The sequence below is a fragment of the Callospermophilus lateralis genome, chromosome 15 (assembly GCF_048772815.1).
Source record: "Callospermophilus lateralis isolate mCalLat2 chromosome 15, mCalLat2.hap1, whole genome shotgun sequence".
Taxonomy (NCBI): Eukaryota; Metazoa; Chordata; class Mammalia; order Rodentia; family Sciuridae; genus Callospermophilus; species Callospermophilus lateralis.
Window position 1 is genome coordinate 65,996,957 of NC_135319.1, and position 21,355 is coordinate 66,018,311.

General features: G+C 34.1%; 1 protein-coding gene across 3 annotated transcripts in view; it reads right to left on the reverse strand.

Moving 5' to 3' along the window:
• Hpse2 (heparanase 2 (inactive)) overlaps positions 1 to 21,355 on the reverse strand; it is a 649,448-nt gene that overhangs the window by 514,016 nt on the left and 114,077 nt on the right. The window lies entirely within an intron of this gene.

Here is a 21,355-nt window from a genome sequence, read left to right on the forward strand (position 1 = left end):
TTTTATCTCTTATTTTTACATTTTTCTTAATATTTGTGTGTGTTTGTTTTGTGTGCTCTATCATTCTCCCATTTACTTGTCTCCCCAAAATCACTTCATCTCTCTTCCTCTACTATTAAACATCTTCTTTAGATTCCTTTTTAACACTTCCCAAGATCTAACAACTCTATATCCTCACCTTCTACCTCCTCAATATCTCATCTTACACCTCATCCTCAGTTCTTTGTCCACCATCAGAAACCTACTGCAAAAGAATATAGATCACATAGTTAAGATAGTAAGAAACAATGAGCAGAATATTCAAGAAATATTGGATAGCATAAAAAAAAACTTTTGCAAACCTACTGTTTATACTATAGAAATTAATTGAACTCAATATTTCTGTATATTGTGACAAAACTGTAAATACCTTAATAGCCACCATTTGTTTTAAGGTTGTATTGGGCTCTGTTAACATTGTACTTCCCCTCAAAGGAGAGGTATTGGAATCCTACAGGGGCACTATAAGGTTAAAGCATTAAAAAATCATAACTCCGGGATCTGCAGTGCTAGAAGAAAAGACATACAAACAAAATTTAAAAACAAGGGAAAAAAGTGCCCCTAACAAATGAAGATATTACACTGTTAGAATCTATGGCTAGCACAACAGAAGAAATTACAGAGAAGGAGTTCAGAATGTACAAAATTTGAATCTTCTGTGAATTAAAGAATGACATAATAGAACAAACACAGGCAGCAAAAGATCATTTCAATAAAGAGCTACATAAGCAAATACAGGAAGCAAAAGATTATTTCAATAAGGAGAGGGATTCTAAAGAAGAACCAAACAGAAATCCTTCAAATGAAAAAAAACAATAAATCAAATTAAAAGCTCAATTGAAGCATCACTGAGAGATTAATGCACTTGGAAGACAGAACCTCAGACAATAAAGACAAAATATATAATCTCGAAAAGAATATAGATCACACAGTTAAGATGGTAAGAAACCATGAGCAGAATATTCAAGAAATATTGGATAACAAAAAAAGACCAACTTTAAGAGTTATTTGGATAGAGGAAGGCATAGAGTTCCAAACCAAAGGAATGAGCAATCTATTCAATGAAATAATATCAGAAAATTTTCCAAACATGAAGAATGAACTGGAAAACCAAATTCAAAAGGTTTACAGGACACCAAATGTACAAAATCACAACAGATCCACACCAAGGCACATTATACTGAAAATGTCCAACATACAGAATAAGGAAAGAATCTTAAAAGCCATGAGAAAAAGGAATTAGATTACATAGAGGGGGGAAACCAATTAGAATATCTGCAAATTTTTCAACCCAGACCCTGAAAGCTAGAAGATCCCGGAAAAACATATTCCAAGCTCTGAAAGAAAATGGATATCAACCAAGAATCTTATATCCAGCAAAATTAAACTTTAGATTTGATGATGAAATAAAAACCTTCCATGATAAACATGGGTTAAAAAAAAATTTACAACTAGAAAGCCTACACTACAAAACATCCTCAGCAAAATATTCCATGAGGAGGAAATGAAAAACAACAATGAAAATCAGCAGAGGGAGGTGTTACACTAAAGGGAAAAATAATCAAAGGAGAAACCAAGTCAGTTAAATACCAAAAATAAGAAAGAATGGCTGGAAGTACAAACCCTGAATGTTAATGGCCTAAACTCACAAATCTAAAGACATAGACTGGCAGATTGGATTTAAAAAAAAAAAAAAAAAAAAAAGACCCAACAAAATGCTGCCTCCAAGAGACTCATCTCACAGGAAAAGACATACACAGACTGAAGGTGAAAGGTTGGGAAAAAACATACCAATCACATGGACTGCAGAAATAAGCATGGATTTCCATCCTCATATAAAATAAAGTAAACTTCAATCAAAAGTTAATCAAAAGGGATAAAGAAGGACATTCATACTGCTCAAGGGAACCATACATCAACAAGACATAACAATTATAAATAGATTCACCCCCACACAATGGAGCATCTACATTCATCAAACAAACTCTGGTCAACTTTAAGAGTCAAATAGACCAAAACACAATAACTCTGAGTGACTTTAACACACCTCTTTCACCAACAGTTAGATCTTCCAAATAAAAGCTGAACAAAGAAACTATACAACTCAATAATATAATCAATAACTTAGACTTAACTAACAAATATACAATATTTCATCCATCAACGAGTGAATACATTTTCTTCTCAGCAGCACATGAATCCTTCTCTAAAATAGACCATATATTATGCCACAAAGAAACTCTTATCAAATACAAAAAATGTAGAGATACCACCCTACATTCTGTCAGATCATAATGAATGAAATTAGAAATCAATGATAAAATAAAAAATAAAAGGTACTCCAACATCTGGAGACTACATAGCATGCTATTGAATTAATAATGGGTTGTAAAACACATCAAAGAAGAGATTAAAAAATTCTTAGAGGTAAATGAGAACACTGATACAACATATTAAAATCTCTGGGACACTATGAAGGCAGTACTAAGAGGAAAATTCATCACATGGAGTTCATCCCTTAAAAGAAGAAAAAGGTCAACAAATAAATGACCTAACACTACATCTCAAAGCCCTAAAAAAAGAAGAACAAATCAACACCAAAAGCAGTAGAAGGCAGAAAATAATTAAGACCAGAGCTAAAATCAATGAAATTGAAATGAAAGAAACAATTGAAAAAGTTGACAAAACAAAAAGTTGGTTATTTGAAAAAAAATAAACAAAATTGACAAACTCTTAGCCATGCTAATAAAGACAAGGAGAGAGAAAAATCAGACACTAACATACATGATGAAAAAGGAAATATCACAACTGGCCCTACAGAGACACAGAAAATAATTAGAAATTATTTTGAAAACTTGTACTCTAATAAAATAAAGAATATTGAATACATCAACAAATTTCTAGAGGTATATAAGTTGTCCAAATTGAATCAGGATGATATATACAATTTAAACAGATTAATTTCAAGCAAGGAAGATGCCATCAGAAGCTTACCAACCAAGAAAAGCCCAGAACCAGATGGATACATAGCTGATTTCTATAAGACCTATAAAGAAGAACTAATACCTATATTCTACAAATTATTTAGTGAAACAGAAAAAGAGGGAAAACTTCCAAGCTCATTCTATGAGGCCAATATCACCCTGACTCCAAAACCAGACAACACACATGAAAAAAAGAAAACTTCAGACCAATATTGCTAATGAACATAGATGCAAAAATTTTCAATGAAATTCTGGCAAATCAAATACAAAAACATCAAAAAGATAGTACACCACAATCAAGTGGGGTTCATCCCAAGGATGCAAGTTTGATTCAACACATGGAAATCAATAAACATAATTCATCACATCAATAGACTTAAAGATATGAATCATATGATCATCTCAATTGATGCAGAAAAAGCATTCAACAAAATACAGTACCCATACGTGTTCAAAACACTAGAAATACTAGGAATAACAAGAACATATGTCAACATCATAAAAGCTCCCTATGCTAAGCCCCAGAACAACATCATTCTAAATGGAGAAAAGTTGAAAGCATTCCCTCTAAAAACCAGAAAAAGACAGGGATGCCCTCTTTCACCACTTCTATTTAACATAGTTCATGAAACACTGGCCAGAGCAATTAGACAGATGAAAGAAATTAAAGGGATACAAATAGGAAAAGAAAAACTCAAATTAGCATTATTTGCCAATGACATGATTCTACACCTATAAGATTCAAAAAAAATTCCACCAGAAAACTTTTAGAACTAGTAAATGAATTCAGCAAAGTAGCAGGATACAAAATCAACACCCATAAATCAAAGGCATTTCTGTGTATCACTGACAAATCCTCTGAAAGGGAAACAAGGAAGACTGCCCCATTTACAATAGCCTCAAAAAAATAAAATACTTGGGAATCAACCTAATGAAAGATGTGAAAGACCTCTACAACAAAAACTGTAGAACACTAAAGAAAGAAATTAAAGAAGACCTTAGAATATGAAAAGATCTCCCTTGTTCTAGAATAGGCAGAATTAATATTGTCAAAATGACCATACTATCAAAAGCACTATACAGATTTAATGCAATTCCAAGTAAATCCGAATGACATTCCTCAAAGAAATAGAAAAATCACTTATTAAATTTATCTGGAGAAATAAGAGACCCAGAATAGTTAAAGCAATCCTTAGTAGGAAGAGTGAAGCAGGTGCATCACTATACCAGACCTTAAACTATACTACAGAACAATAGTAACAAAAAGAGCATGGTATTGGCACCAAAATAGATTTGTAGACCAATGGTAAAGAATAGAGGACACAGAGACTAACCCACATAATTAAAATTATCTTATATTAGATAAAGGTGCCAAAAAATACATTGGAGAAAAGACAGACTCTTCAACAAATGGTGGTGGGAAAACTGGAAATCCATATGCAACTAAATGAAATTAAACCCCAAGCTCTCACCATGCACAAAACTCAACTCAAAGTGAATCAAGGACCTAGGAATTAAACCAGAGACCCTGCACGTAATAGAAGAAAAAGTAGGCCCAAATATCCATCATGTCAAATTAGATGCCACTTCCTTAATAAGACTTCTATAGAACAAGAATTAAAATCAAGAATCAATAAATGGGATGGATTCAAACTAAAACACTTCTTCTCAGCAAAAGAAAAAATCAGTGAAGTGAACAGAGATCCTACAGAATGGAAGCAAATTTTTACCACATCACATCAGATAGAGCACCAATCTCTAGGATATATAAAGAACTCAAAAATCTTAACACCAAAAAAACAAACAACCCAATTAATAAATGGGCCAAGGAACTGAACAGACACCTCACAGAAGATGCTATACAATCAATCAATAAATATATGTAAAAATGTTCAACATCTCTAGCAATTAGAGATATGCAAATCAAAACTACTCTAAGATTTCATTCAGTCAGAATGGCAGCTATTAAGAACACAAACAATAATAAGTATTGATGAAGATGTGGAGAAAAGGCACACTCATACATTGCTGGTAGAACTGCAAATTGGTGCAGCCAATATGGAAATCAGTATGGAGATTCCTGGAAAACTGGGAATGGAACCACCATCTGACCCAGCTATCCTACTCCTCATTCTATACCCGAAGGACTTAAAAACAGCATACTACAGGGTACAACCACATCAATGTTTATAGCAGCACAATTCACAATAGCTAAACTGTGGGTCCAACCTAGATACCCTTCAGTAGGTGAACAGATAAAGAAAATGTGGCATATATACACAATGGAATATTACTCAGCATTAAAAGAGAATAAAATCATGGCATTTGCAGGTAAATAGATGGATTTGGAGAATATAATGCTAAGTGAAGTAAGCCAATCCCCCCCCCCCCAAAAAAAAACAAATGCTGAATGTCTTCTCTGATATAAGGATATTTGGGTGTCGGTTGTCATTCTCACTTTACAGACAATCAAAACTGAAAGCCATGCTAGGTAACCTTCTTGACCTAAACCACAGAAATTACATATGATAGTACCAAGATTTAATTCCACACCTTTCTGGCTCTGAAAGCCATGTTCTTCACACTCTGTTACAGTCCGTGGGAAAAGTGAAAGATAAAATGGTATTAATATTGTAATTAACTAAAAAGAACAAAAATGAAAATACTGCCTTAGGCTATTGAGATAAAAAAAATTATTTCTTTTTGATTGTAATAAGAATATTTGCTATGAATTCAGTCTTTTTAAAAATCTGTTCAATATCAGTTGACTGGAAGGGGCCACATAATATAGAATTTTTAACTATAGACACAATATTAAATATCAGATCTCTAGAGCTTATTCACCTTGCATAAATCACATCTTACACTCATTGTAAAGTAGATCCTTATTTCCCTTTCTTTTCTACTCCTTGCCAAACACCATTCTATTCTTTCACTTCCATGAGTTTAACTATTTTAGATACTTCATATAGGTGGAATCGTATGTATTTTTCCTTCTATAACTGGCTTACTTCACATAATGTCCTCCAGGTTCATCCACATTGTTGCACCTTACAGTGCTTTATTCTTTTCTCAGGCAGAATAATATTCCATTGAATATATTTACCACATTTCCTTTATTCATTCATCTGTTGTGGTGGGGGCACTCTCTCATCCAGCAAGGAGGTCCACGGAAGTAGGTAGAGGAGTGTGTGACTGTGGAGTCACTAATCAAGACCTCCAGAGACTAAGCAGGAAGTGGGTCTGATTTTATCGCGCAGTTACCATGTATATATACTCAGGAAGTAGCTACGCAGATTACAGGGAGCCACCAATACAATTTCTGCTAACTGTCCTTGCAGAGACCAATTGAGAAGTGGGGCTGCTGCTCACATGCCTAGCACGGGGGAGTGGTTTGCCACTCAGACGCCCTTAACGTATGCCATGTATGCAGTACTCCATGCATTTGTCCCCACAGTTTTGGGGTATTTAGATTGTTTCCCTATTTACTATTGTAAATAATGTTGCAACAAATATGGCAGTAAAAATATCTCTTTAATATCGTGATTTCAATTTTTGTATATATACCCAGAAGCAGGACTACTGGATAACATATTTCTATTTTTTAATATTCTGAGGAAATATAATATTGGCTTGCAATCATTTTGCATTCCTGTCCAAAGAGTATAAGAGTTTCAATGTCTACATATCCTCACCAAAATTTGTTAATCTTTTGTTTTCTTTCTTTTATAATGACCATCCTACCAGGAATGAGGTGACACTTCATTGTAGTTTGATTTGCATTTCCTTGATGATTAGTGACATTGAGCACCTTTTCATATATCTGTGGGTCACTTGTATTCTTTTCAGAAATGTAATCATGTCCTTTGTTCATCTTTTAATCCAGTTTTGTTGCTTGTTTTTGTTTTGCTACAAAGTTGACTTCTTTATATATTTTCGGTATTAACCACTTATCAAAATATAAGGTTTGCAAATATTTTCTCCCATCCCATAGGCTGACATTTTACTCTATAATTCCTTTGTTGTGCATAAGTTTTTCAGCTTAATGTAGTCCCATTTATTTCTTTTTGCATTTGTTGCCTGTGTTTTGGTGTGCTATCCATGATATCAATGACAAGGCCATTGCCACAAAGGTTTCCTTCTGTATTCTACTATTTATTACACAGTTTCAGATCTTCAATCTACTTTCTGAGTTGATTTTTGTGTATGTAGTAAAAGATTAAATTTCATTATTCCATATATGGTTATACAGTTTTCCTAACACCATTGGTTAATATACGGTTTATATATTATATATTATATAAATATAATATATATATTATATTTATATATTATATCCCTTTTATATATTCTTGGCATAGGTGGTGAAGTTCAGATGATCGGGTATGGGTTGACAGGGTTTATTTCAGGGTTCTTAAATGTGTTTCACTGACATATATGTCTGCCTTTATGCCAATACCATAGTGGGGTTTTTTGTTTTGTTTTGTTTTGTTGTTTTTGTAGTGCCCAGGGCCTTGTGCATGTGAGGCAAGGACTACCAACTGAGCTATGTCCCCAGCCCTACCATAGTGTTTTAATCACAGCTGCATTGTAATATAGTTTGATATTGGGAAGTGATATGTCTCCAATTTTATTTGTATTTCTTAAGATTGTTTTTGCTCTTCAGGGTCCTTTGTGGTAAATTACATATTTTAGAACTGTTTTTTTCTATTTCTATAAAAAATGTCAAAATGACATTGGGACTTTGGTAGAGATGTTATTGAATCTATAGACTTCTTTGGGTAATAGGGACATTTCAATATTAAATCTTCCAGTATATGAACATGGGATATCTTCATTTACTTGTGTCTAATTTATTCCATCAATGTTTTTAATATGCAGTGTGAAAATCTTCTCCTTAGGGAAGTCTACTTCTAAATTTCTTATTCTTTCTGATGCTTCATAAATGTAATTATTTTCTTAATTTCCTTGTCATATAATTCATTGTTAAAATATAAGAAACAAAGCATATTTTAGTACAATGATTTTGCATCCTACCACTTTACTGAATTCACTTATTAATTCTAAAGTTTCTGAGGAGTCCCTCAGGTTTTCAATGTGTAAGAGCATGTAATATAAAAACATATAATTGTAAATTTTTCCTTTCTGATTTGGATGCCCTTTATGACTTTCTCCTAATTACTTTGGCTGGCATTTCCAGTACTGTGTGAAATTGAAGTGATGAGAACAGAGGTTATACCTTGTCCCCAGTCTTAGAGAAAAAGCAGTCATTTTTTTTCACCGTTAAACAAGATATTAGATGTTGGCTTTTCATACATGTCATTTATAATGTTAAGATAATTTCCTTCTTTTTTAGTTTGTTGAGAATTTTTATCATGAAAGGGTGATGATTTTTGTCAAATGCTTTCTCTGCATCTATTGAAATGACTGTGTGATTTTTATCCTTCATTCTATTAACCTAGCGGATCACATAAATTGATTATTGTATGATGAATCATCCATAGAGTCCATATACAAAACCTACTGGCTTACAGTGTATGATATTACTCATGTGCTATTTAATTTGGTTTGCTAGTATTTTGTTGATAATTTTTTTTGGTACCAGGGAATGAACTCAGGGGCACTCAACCACTGAGTCACATCCCAACCCTTTTTTTTTCTATTTTACTTAGAAACAGAGTCTCACTGAGTTACTTAGCACCTGGCTGTTGCTGAGGCTGGCTTTGAACTGAAGATCCTCCTCCCTCAGCCTCTCAAGCCATTGTGATTACAGGCATGCACCACCCCTCCTGGCTTGTTGGTGATTTTTTGCATCTATGTTCATCAGGAATGTTATCTTGTAGGCTTTTTATAGTGTGCTTGTATCTCTTTGGTATCAAAGTAATGCTAGTCTCAGAAAATGGGCTTGGAAGTGATCCCTCCTCTTCAATTTTTTGAAAGAGTCTGAGAAAAACTGACATTAATTCTCTGTACATGTTTGGTAGAATTCAAAAGTGAAACCATCTGATCTTTATTGAGAGGCTTTTGATTATAGTTCAATCCTCTGATTCATTATTGCTCCATTTCCATTTCTTCATGAATAAGTCTCGATACATTGATGTTGCTAGGAATTTATCCATTTCTTCTAGATTATGAAACTAGTTATCATATAATTGTTCAGAATGGTCTCTTACAATCCTTTATAATCTCTGTGGTATCAGTTGTAATGTTGTCTTTTCATAATTTCATTTGAGTCTTCTTTTTTCCTTGGTTAATCCAGTCAAAGTTTTGTCAATTTTGATTATCTTTTCTATTGCTTTCCTACTCTCTACTTCTGCTCTGCCTTTATTTCCCCCTTTCCTAACTTTTAGCTTAGGTTATTCTTCTTTTTCTAGTTCTTGAAAAGTAATTTAGGTTGTTTATTTGACATCATTCTTTTCCCTCAATGTAGACATAAACTTCCCTTTTTTGCTACTTTTTCTTCAAATTATAAGTTTTGACATGTTGCATTTGTCTGGAGGTATTTTCTAACTTTTGATTTCTTTTTCAACATACTAGTTCAAGAGTGTGTTGTTTAATTATCACAAAGTTTCCATCTATTATTGATTTCCAGTTTAGTTCCACAATGGTAAGAAAAGATACTGGTATGATTTCAATATTCTTATATTTGTAAATGCTTATTAGAGAATGTTTAATGTGTACTTAACAAGAATGTGTATTCTGCTGTTGGATCAAATGTTCCATATATGTACATTAGATTCATTTGGTCTATAGTGTTTTTAAACTTGGCCCCCAACCCCGCCCCATCTCCCTTTCTCCTTCCACTATCAATTATTAGAAGTAGGATATTGAAGTCTCCTATATTATAGTATAGTATAATGCCATCTATTTCTCCCTTCAGTTCTGTCAATGCTTGCTTTAAATACTTAGGTGTTCTAATGTTGGGTGCATACACACTTATTACTCTCATAACTTCCTGGTAAATTGACCCTTTAATTTTTATATAATGTCCTTTGTTTCTTGATATGGTTTATAACTAATGGTCTATTTTGTCTGATATATGTGTAGCCACCACTGCTCTTTTAGTTGTCATTTACATAGATTATTCACTTGGACCCTATATGTATCCTTAAATTAAAGTGGGTCTCTTATAAATAACATATAGTTGGATCTGTTTTTTTTAATCCATTCAACTACATTATATATTTTGACTGGGAAATTTAATCCATTTGCATATATATTATTTACATGAAATGTCTTATTATTACCAATCTGTTTGTTGTTTTCTGGAATGTAGTTCTTTTGTCCCTCTTCTTGTTGTCTTAGTTTTTCTTTTTTCCTCTTTTCTTTTTTTTTTTTATTGATACACTTTGGTTGCTTTTCTTTTTCTTTCTCTTATAAATATTCTATAGGTGTTTTCTTTGTGCTTACCATGGTGCACACATAAAATATCTTATACATATAATTGTTTTAAGCTGATAATTTAACTTCAATCACATATAAAAAGCTCAACTTTCTCTTCTCTTTCCTCCATACTTTACATTATTGATGACCCAATTTATATCTTTTAATTTTGCATGACTATTCATGGATTTTATATTTATACTTTTTTCATGCTTTTATATTTTAATCTTTACAGAATTAAAAGCACTATAACCGTACTATTATAGTGTTACATTGTTCTGTGTTTGTCTTACATTTACCTTTTCCATCAGGTTCTATACTTTCATATGCATGCCTATTACTGTTTAGCACTCTTTTGTTTTAAGATGAATAAAAAAACACTTAACATTTCTTAAGGGAAGTTCTGGTGGTGATGTACTCTCAGCTTTTCTTTGTCAGGAAAGTCTTTGTTTCATTTCTGAAGGATAGTTTCATCAGTTACATTATTTAGAATTGGTCTTTTTTTTTTTTTTTTTGGACTGGGGTTTAACCCAGGGGGGCTCTCCCACTGAGCCACATCCCAAACCTTATTTTGTATTTTATTTAGAATACAGTGACTTACTGAGTTGCTTAGGGCCTCACTAAGTTACTGAGGCTGGCTTTGAATTTACAGTCCTCCTGTCTCAGCCTCCTGAGCCACTGGGATTATAGGCATGCACCATGGAACCCAGTGGCTTCCCCCCGACCCCACCCCCGCCACACACTTTGTATTCTATCACTCCCTTCTGGCCTGCAAGGTTTCTGTTAGAAAATATACTGGTAATCTTTAATAGTCTTCTGTTGATTCCTTTTTATGTGCCATGTTATTTTTATCTTGCTGTTTTTCTTCATGCTTTGTCTTTGAATTTCAACAATTTGGATAAATTATGTCGCAGTATGGATTTGGTTGCATGCATCTAATATGAGGCCCACTGGGAGTCTTGGATCTGGATATCCATTTTCTACACTTAATTTGTGAAATTTCTGATCATTATTACTCTGAATAAGTTTTCTGTCCCATTCTTTCTCCATCTTCCCCTCCTTCTAGGACACTCATAATGTGTATATTGGTCCTCTTCATAATGTCCCATAAGTCTCTTAAGCTTTGTCCAATCTTATCCACTCAATTTTCTTTTTTGTTTCTCTGACTGGATAATTTCCAATTTTTTGTCTTCAAGTTTGCTTGTCCTTTCTTCTGCATTATCCAATCTGCTGATAAAGCTCTCTAGTGTATTTTTCAGTTTATTTATTGTATTCTTCAGCTCCAAGAGCTCTGTATGTAGAATCTCTTTGTTGAAATTCTCACTTTGTTTATGTGTTGTTTTCTTTATTCCATTGATCTTCTTCATGACTATCTTGAATTCTTTGTCAGATTTTATATATATATACACACATACACATATATACATACACAAATATATATAACAAATCCTAATTTTATATATATATATATATATATATAAAATGAATGTGTGTGTGTGTGTGTGTGTGTGTGTGTATATATATATATATATATATATATATATATATATTTGAGATTTGTTTCACAAGACTTATCTAGCTTATTTGTTTGGAACATAATCCCTGTTTCTTTGTTTTATTTTTTGGTAATGGTATCTGTGCATTAGAGGAAACAGTTACCTTCCCCAGTCATTATGAATTGACCTTGTATAGAGAATGGCCTCACCAATCAGCTTAGCCAGAGATTTGGGGGATTTTCAAATCTTTGTGCTAATCCAAACTGCTTTCTTTGTTCTTAGAAGACACCACAAATAAGAGTATGTTGGGTTCAGTCAGCATTCAATATTGAAGCCAGTCTCTTACACAGCCTCTATAAAAGCTAGATCATTGGATGGATTGTCCAATTATTTCCTTTACAGGGAGAAGTTAGGATGTGTATTTTTGGTTGTTGCTCTGTGCTGAATGAGGTGAATGGATATGGTGGCTGCTAGTTCAAAATGCTGTCTTTGTTCACACTGGGCCTTGGGCAGCAAGAGTATACCAGATTCTATTAGTGTCCTGGGAAATTCAAGACAGAAGCTAGTGCTTTGGACAGACCTAGACAAGCTTGGATACTGAACATACCATCCAACTTTTTCCTTCCTCAAGGACAAACTGGGATTTGAGGGGCAGGGTTAATTTCCTTTCAATTGTTTGGTGTTCTGCCATCATAGAGTTTTGGTAAGAGGGTTTCCTGAATTTCTCTACCATTTTAATGTGGCTAGCTTCGTGCTCTCACAGGTTATGATAGCCTCTCAACTACTTTCTGGATGTCTTCATCTTTTGTTATTGAATTGATGTGTTCACAGCAAAAAAAGAAAAAAAAGAAAAAAAGAAAAAGAATCCAGACCCTCCTAACCTTCATTTCCACTGATCAATAATTCTTTATTTTAAAGAGATTTTGTTTATTTTTTTAAGTTGTTAGCTTAATAGTCATTGTGAGAAACTTCTTTAATGTACTAGTTTGAATTATCTTGTCCAAAACCCCAATAACAGCAATATGAAATGTGTTTGTTGCCTCCTATGTAGTAAATAATATAACTGAGACTATGGCATGTGGGAAATAATTGCTTCGAATACAAAACCAGTATACATTGATTCTTAATGACATAAGCCTTATTAGGGTCGGGGCATCTTTGGTATTGACAGTAACATTCCTAGAACTGTGTAGTCTTAGGTATGTGGGAAAATAATATTTAGAATCCATCATATCAACCCTGACAATGCTCAGTCATCTTGTAAACTGAGTGATTCCAAGTCTACATATTTCTGATTTAGTTCCACTCAAGAAATCAAAGTGCTGTTTTGTAAGTGTTATTTGAGATTCAGGGCAACATTCAAATGATATCCTTTGAAATAAGGAGACTGAGTCAGAAGTCATCATTCAAGTAACAGATGGGTTAAAGATGCTTTATACATATCAGCTCTATCAGTTTCCCCTGAAGCCCATGCTTTTGCCAAATGCATTCTCTTAGCATATACAATCAGATTTTTTTCACATAGACAAAAATTCTTCTTACAGCCACATCCTGGTTTAGTTTATTTTGAATAAGTTTCTATCTCTTATAAAATGTTGGTTATATAATATCTGAAGGTGTGTTGCTTAAATTCTAGAAGACAGGAAACGTAGTAGGGTTGGTAGAGAAGTGAAGAAAGAGCACAGAACATAAGAACAGAGTTAATAGAAGTATTTATATATTCAGAGACATGTAGATGAAAATAAACAAGAAGAAATGGAAATGTGAATAATCATGAATATGTCACAAAATGAAGGTTGGGTTGTCATGTCTATAATCTACATGTCGGGAGTTCTTAACTACTGCCATAACTTGACACAGTAAAATAAGGACATGAGTACCAATCTCACCCTTTCTCTCTTTCCCTTTCTTTTTTTTAAAGGAGAGAGAGACAGAGAGAGAGAGAGAGAGAGAGAGAGAGAGAGAGGCCTTTATTTTATTTTTTTTTAATGTGGTGCTGAGAATCAAACCCGGATCCTGCCCATGCTAAGCGAGCACTCTACTACTGAGCCACAATCCCAGCCCTCTCTTTCCCTTTCTTAATGTCTACTCATCTTCCTGTCTCTCTCCAAATCTCTAAATATTTTCTCCTATTCAACATGCATAAAAAATGTTGCATGCCAAGAGGAGGAGGAAGAAAGAAGAGATGAGAGAAACTAGAATGGAAATAAGAATAAAGAGGAGTGTTAAGTCACCTGAGCACCTAATAAGTTTAGGCATTAAACTTATGTGCCTAATGTTTTGACATGATTCTAAATGTTTTGACATTCTTCCATCAATAATTGGGCTCCATGTCTCTTTCTCTTAAATCTGAAATGTGCATAATCATGAATCTGAGTTGATTATTAGCCACCATACTTCCAGTATAGTAAAAATGAGGTTGTATAATATCAAAATTAGGTAATTAAAAGCCAAAAAGCTTCCACCTGGTTGTTTGGAATACTTACTCTCAGAAAGGTCACTTTAATGGAGAGATCACAAGGAACCAAACCACCACACTGAAAAAGCCCAAGTCACACTGAAAGGCCAGGTATAGGTGCACAAGTCAATAGTCCCAACTAAATTCAACCTTTGAGTCATATCATTCCAAGCATCAGAAATGCTAATGAATACACTAGGAAAATTTTCATAGTCGTGCAACACGTGCAGTCACACAGGGACTTATCTCAAAAATACCTCATGTTTTGTTTAATTCTCTATTGTTTCTATCTTAAAATTCACAATATTTTTATATTTTAAGCTTTTGTAAGTGATGACTGATATGACAACAGAACATGCATGTGAACAGAATGGATGCACATGATATGTATGTTTTCCACTTTTTCTTGCTGGCCCATCAGTATATAGCATATGCCATACACTCTGCAGTTTCCATAACATGCTTACCTTATACTCAAGGCCCTGTGCTTAAATGGGCTCCATTCTTGGTTTAATGCTCTGCTGTTGTCATCTTGAAATTCTTAATAATGGTATCTTTGAACTTTTGTCTTGTGAGATCCAACAGTAAAGTATGAATATGAGTAGAGGAGATATGTACAATACGCATATATTCTGCCATTCCTTTCTAACCCTTTCACATATGGTCTTCATGATCTTTTGTGAGCACTGAATCTCAACAGATCCACAATATGATGATATGTAGTAAGAATCAGAGTCCAAAATAAACATGTAACATCTATGACTGAATAAGCATGAATGGTCTCACTTTTCATTCAAACTGGAATTTTCTTCAAGCACAGAAAGAAAGCAGTGGCATTCTAAGAAACATAAACAATCAAGGAACCCTATCAGATCCTTTTTTATTTAAAATCCTTCCCTGTATTAGCCAAGCACTTGCAATGAAAACGATGACATAAAAAGGTGAAAGATAGTATATCCCCAAGTTTCTTATCCATTCAGGCCTCTTATTCACTGGTAAGCTAAAAGTATGCACACATCAAAAAAAAAAAATCAAATGATTTAAAAAAAACTTGTACAGCATATCCCCGGTAAAGAAACAAAATATATATGCATACACAAACCACAATACAAGTCATTTAATTCCTGTGGTTCTGCATACAGGTTTAATGCTCTTCTATTTGTATTTAAAACTTTGCATTACACAAGATAAAGACTAATGGCAGCCCAACTTCTTCCATGCAGTGCTTCTTTCTCTTACAACATAACCATCTGTCATCTAGTCTAGATGCTGAATTGAGAACTCAAAACCTCTCTAAGTCTCAGTCCTCACCTACAAAACTTAGCGAGGTCCTAAGCAACTCAGTGAGACTCTTCTCTAAATAAAATACAAAAATGGGCTGGGGATATGGCTCAGAATTTAAATGCCTCTGGGTTCAATCTTCAGTGACAAAAAAAAATGAATAAAATAAAAAGTAAATAAATAAAGAAAAATAAAATGCACACATACTAGAAAATCAAATAGATTTCAAGTATTTTGTATAGCACCTGGAAACTTCCCAAAAGACAATTACAGTAGAGACAATTACAATGGAATAATTCATGAACACAAAAATGAGACATAAAGGGAAAAAAGTTGTCACTCAGCCTGCTCCATGTTTTTGCTGAGGTTGAGCAACACAGTCAAACTCCTGAATATTGGGCAATCAGCCTGCTGCTATTGCTTTCTCTGAAACTAATAGCTAAGGGTCCACTTAACTCTATTACTGAGAGAGGTATGCTGCACAGATATGCTATCATCACCCACCTTACATATGTAGCCTTACTTATAATCTTAGACCTCATAAGTCTCAACAAAAACATTTGAAAATAAGAAATTCTTGACTAGAATGTTGGCTAGAGGAGGGCAGATGTTTTTATTCTCTATGCTTACTGTTAACTCTCTAGTACCTGGCACATACTATAAACACATTATTTGTTGGATGAATTAAAAAATGGATTCACAGTGAACAAAAATATTATTGGTTCTGCTATTATTTTCACCCCACATTCTAAAAACCTTGGAGTTCATATTTACCCAGATCCTAATTTAAGTCCTAGGGCCTTAATATACAAAATTTTAAAATACCTGAACGTCTAAAAGTAAATTATGTCATTTGATAGCAAGAAAAATTACAGAGAAATACATAAAAGAAAAGAATAACAAAGAGGTACAAATTCAACTTACAGCACTAAAACAAGCCTTAAATAGAAATTTCTACTTTGAGTTCTACAACTAAAACATTATTTGGGGAATTTAGAAGACATTTATAGGAATAATGTTTTAGAGAACAGACACTACATAGAAAATAATAGCAGATTTTCATTAAAACAGAAGTATCTTTCTAAGATGATTTAAGTGAATTTCTGCCCAAAGGAAAATGTCAACTAGATATCTCAAGGACACTAAACCACAATTTTTTAAATCAAAAATGTCTGTGAAAAATAGGGCATTTTCAAGTACCCAAAGTAAATCACATAGAAAGTTTAGGAGGTATTTTAAGGCCCTACCCTTTTTATTTTTATAAAATCTTACAGGTAGATAGCATTTCACAATTTGCAGCCAGCCTTCTGTATTTTACCTCTTTTAAGTAATGCCATACCCAAGATTTTCTGCCTAAGGTTAAAGGATTAAAAAGGAGGAGTACAGATCAGAAGTGGTTTTAAATTAACCAAGTTATCCATCCTGTTTCCACTATCTTTTCATTTATTTTTCTAAGAAAAAAAGTTTAAGAGAGACATGCTTTTCCTCCAATAAATATGCTTTGGGTGTCAATAATAGAAAGAAAATACCTTGAAAGAAGAACAAAAATCAAAGAAGACAAATGTGAATTTTGAAAAAGGGTGAAAATGTCTATGAGCCAGAGAGCATTATTTATATGCAAATTTGAACTAAAGACCCACAAAGCTTTATGGGAATGTGTGAAAGTCTTTTTTTAAGTAACTGCTCAAATATTTTCTCCCAAGAGTCACTTCAGACCTAGTTACCCCATTTTTAATGTGATGAAAGATGCAGATATTGAGGTGGATAGTAGAGGATAGGAAAGGCAGCAGAATACAACAGACACTAGTATAGCAATATGTAAAACATTGGATGTGTAACCGATGTGATGCTGCAATCTGTATACGGGGTAAAAATGGGAGTTCATAACCCACTTGAATCAAAGTGTGAAATATGATATGTCAAGAACTATGTAATGTTTTGAACAACCAACAATAAAAATTAAAGAAAAAAAAATAAACCTGTGACTAAAAAAAAAAAAAAAAAAAGATGCAGATATTGAAAAAAAGGCTGCCATTCACAGCCAGGTCAGAAGTCTAGGATTTATTTGTTGTGCCCTTTGCAATGAAGATCATAAAATTCAATTCCTCCCCATCCTGAAATAAATGCTAAGCAGAGTAATGCTTCAGAATGTCAACAGAATGCCACAGAGAAGCATTTGCTTTTCTTGGTAACCAGTGTATTTAAGGGCACTGAAGTCCATATTTTCAGTTTCAGAGAATTTAGGGAAAAACAATGATGTCATGCATTTATTCCCCTACAAAAAGTTCTGGAGAAAAACTAAGATGTAAAATGGCCTTTTGTTTATGCATTGCTTCTTTCACTAATCAACCCCCAGGTGCACATTAGTTCTTAGGTAGATCAAAGTTCCTCACAGAGGAAGAATCCAAACCTTCTCAGGATGTGGGTTTTCCCTTATACTCAAAGGATTATTTTTAAAGTTAGACACTTCAGCAAGTAACCCCAATGCTGAACCTCTCTGGGCACCACCCACTTCTACTGTAGAGGTTGACTTCACTAGTTAGAAATGGATTTTTACAGGTCAATAGTTCAAATTTCTTCTTCTCAAGGGACAAAACTTTGAAAAACAGAAACAAAAAATAAAAGCAAAAACCTAGTAAAACAGAGATAGCACCCCTTCTAAATATGTGCCTTTCATCTATACACAATGGAGTATTACGCAGCACTAAAAAACGACAAAATCATGGATTTTTCAGGGAAATGGATGGCATTAGAGCAGATAATGCTAAGTGAAGCTAGCCAATCCTTAAAAACAAATGCCAAATGTCTTCTTTGATATAAAGAGAGCAACTAAGATCAGAACAGGGAAGAAGAGCATGAGGAAAAGATTAACATTTAACAGAGACGAGTGGGGTGGGAGAGAGGGAGAGAGAAGGGAAACTATATGGAAATGGAAGGAGACCCTCAATGTTACACAAAATTACATATAAGAGTTTGTGAGGGGAAAGGGAAAAAAACAAAAAACAAAAACAAGGGAGAGAATTAAACAATAGCAGATGGGGTAGAGAGGGAAGATGAGAGGGAAGGGGAGGGGGGATAGTGGGGGATAGGAAGGGTAGCAGAATACAACAGTCATTAATATGGTATTATGTAAAAATGTGGATGTGTAACCGATGTGATTCTGCAACTTGTATTTGGGGTAAAAATGGGAGTTCATGACCCACTTGAATCAAATGTATGGAAGATGATATGTCATGAGCTTTGTAATGTTTTGAACAACCAATAAAAAAAATAAAAATAAATAAATAAATATGTGCCTTTAGTTGCCAGCAGTGTGATTGCATCTAAAGAAGTTAATAGAGTAGAAACACACACACACACACACACACACACACACACACACAAAACCAATGGACCAACTCGCCCTGGTCAACACTGCCTGACAAAGGTAATGTACATAAAGAAAGAAAAAGCAACTCAGCAGTGAGAAGGATCAGCCCTGCCTATTTTGTCATTCTTCCTCTCCTGGCCTATTATCTATCAAACCTCCAGTTCAAAGTACACCTTCGACTAACAAATTTCCCCCTACCTCTAGCAACTCTCATTCCCTTTAATTCTACTACCTTTCTCCAACAGCCTTTACTTGGCTGGGAGGTGTGAGACAAAAGGAAGGAGGAGGGCATGTCACAAGCAGTAGATGCATGGTGAGATGCATCCCAGCAGCTGCAAAGAAAAAACCTCTTCCTAGGTATAGCCATGATTGCTCAGTATTGAATCATGAAAGAGGAAGGGAGTCTGGAACTTATTTACACCAACTCCTCATTTTCAAAGTAGAGAAAATAAAGTCCAAAGAAGTAATTTGTTCAAGACTATGTATTTGGGACTAACACCAAGGCCCAAGCTTATTTCCCAGCACTAAAGTTTGCCAGATTGGAACTAGCTACTTGCCTGTGCTAGAAACCTACATCATATCTAAGCAGAAAAAACACCAACAAGAAGATCAAGCTGAAAGCTATTCCTCCTTCATTTGTCTTTTTCTCATCCAAAGAACTTTTATATCAGCCTTTTCACATAAATCCCTTCTATGATATCCATCATATGGTTCATAAACCAGTTTACTTGATGGGTGGAGGGTCATATTAACTAAAAGTGTAAATAGAAGATGAAAAAAAAATCAAGTGTGAGTATAAGAGGCTTGGAGGTAATATCTGTGAGACCATTTTTTTTACAAAATGACTGGAATTGCATCCTGATGGATTAAGTTTATTTTTTTTATATTGTGGAGGGGACCGGGGATTGAACTCAAGGGCACTCAACCACTGAGCCACATCCCCAGCCCTGTTTTGTATTTTATTTAGAGACACGATTTCACTGAGTTGCTTAGAACCTCACTCTTGCTGATGCTGGCTTTGAACTTGTGATCCCCTTGCCTCAGCCTCCCAAGATACTGGTAAGTTTAGATTATCTGGGCTATACCTCTGTTACCAATCAGAACCTCATTCATTTCCAAAGCTCTTCAAAGATGATCCAGATTACTTTAGAACTTTGCAAAACAGTTGATAAATTTGAGCTCTTTTCCCCACTTCATTCTTTCCCAGAATTTTGTTTATATGTCTTTTCACAGAACTTACAATACTCTGTCTTCTTTACAGAGTATAGTATGTCTGACTCCTCAACAGATGCTGACTTCCCAGTAGGGACTGGTTTTTAGCTGAGGGTGCCATCCCTAAAACTAGCCTAAAAGAGTTAGACATTAGACTGTAACTGTTAATAGAAGGTTTAGGGGAAAGGACAAATTATTAATCAGCATTAGAAATCCTATATATGATAATAAAGAAGAGTACTTTATCTAAAGAACTTAACTGATGACCTCTTAATATATTTTAATTGGATTTCATATATAAAACATATTATCCTAACTCCATCTTTCAATCAAAAAGCAAATGTGTTTGCCATATTTTGTGACATAAATGATGACTCTCTCCCATTTACCATTTCTGTCCTTCTAAGTATTAACAAGCACTTTCCTCCATCTAACCAGCAAATCAGAAAATCTTGCAGAATTTTATTTTCTTATTTTAAGATCCCCAGTCGTTCTTAAACTCCAGATACATCCATAATGTAAAATGCATCCACCAGTGTATGAAATACTGCACTAGTTTAGAGAATGTTTGATCTTCTCTGTATTACTCCAAGTCAAAAATTATAGAACAAAAGTGATTTGGGAATTTTAGGGGTTAGATTTTAATATCATTACATTTAAATACACACAACAGGCAAAGGATAAAAACATCACTGAAACCATCTCCTGCATATTTGAAAAATTCTGTGTATCTTGAAAACACATTTGCAGATCATAATATTTGTAAACTTACACAGTAATAGGGAGGGCCCATTATTTTGCATCCCTGGGTCATTTTAATTTGTCATTGTTGACATTACCATAGAAAAACTTCCCTTTCATGGTTAGTAGCTTGTCCCTCTCAGCAGATCTGTGATACTTTCTGGCATCCCACAGAGGGAATTATTTAATTTAATTTCTAAGGGCCAGATTTTGCCCTTGGATACGTGTGAGCAATAAGTATTGACGTCAATGGAAATTCTGGATATGCATGTGAGGGCAGACTACCATCCTCTGCATATTCCTAAACTGACTGCTGAAATTCTATTTGTTAAGACTGGTTTGATTTTTGGCTTTCTTTCTCTTAAATGTGCACACAATACTAGAAGTGATG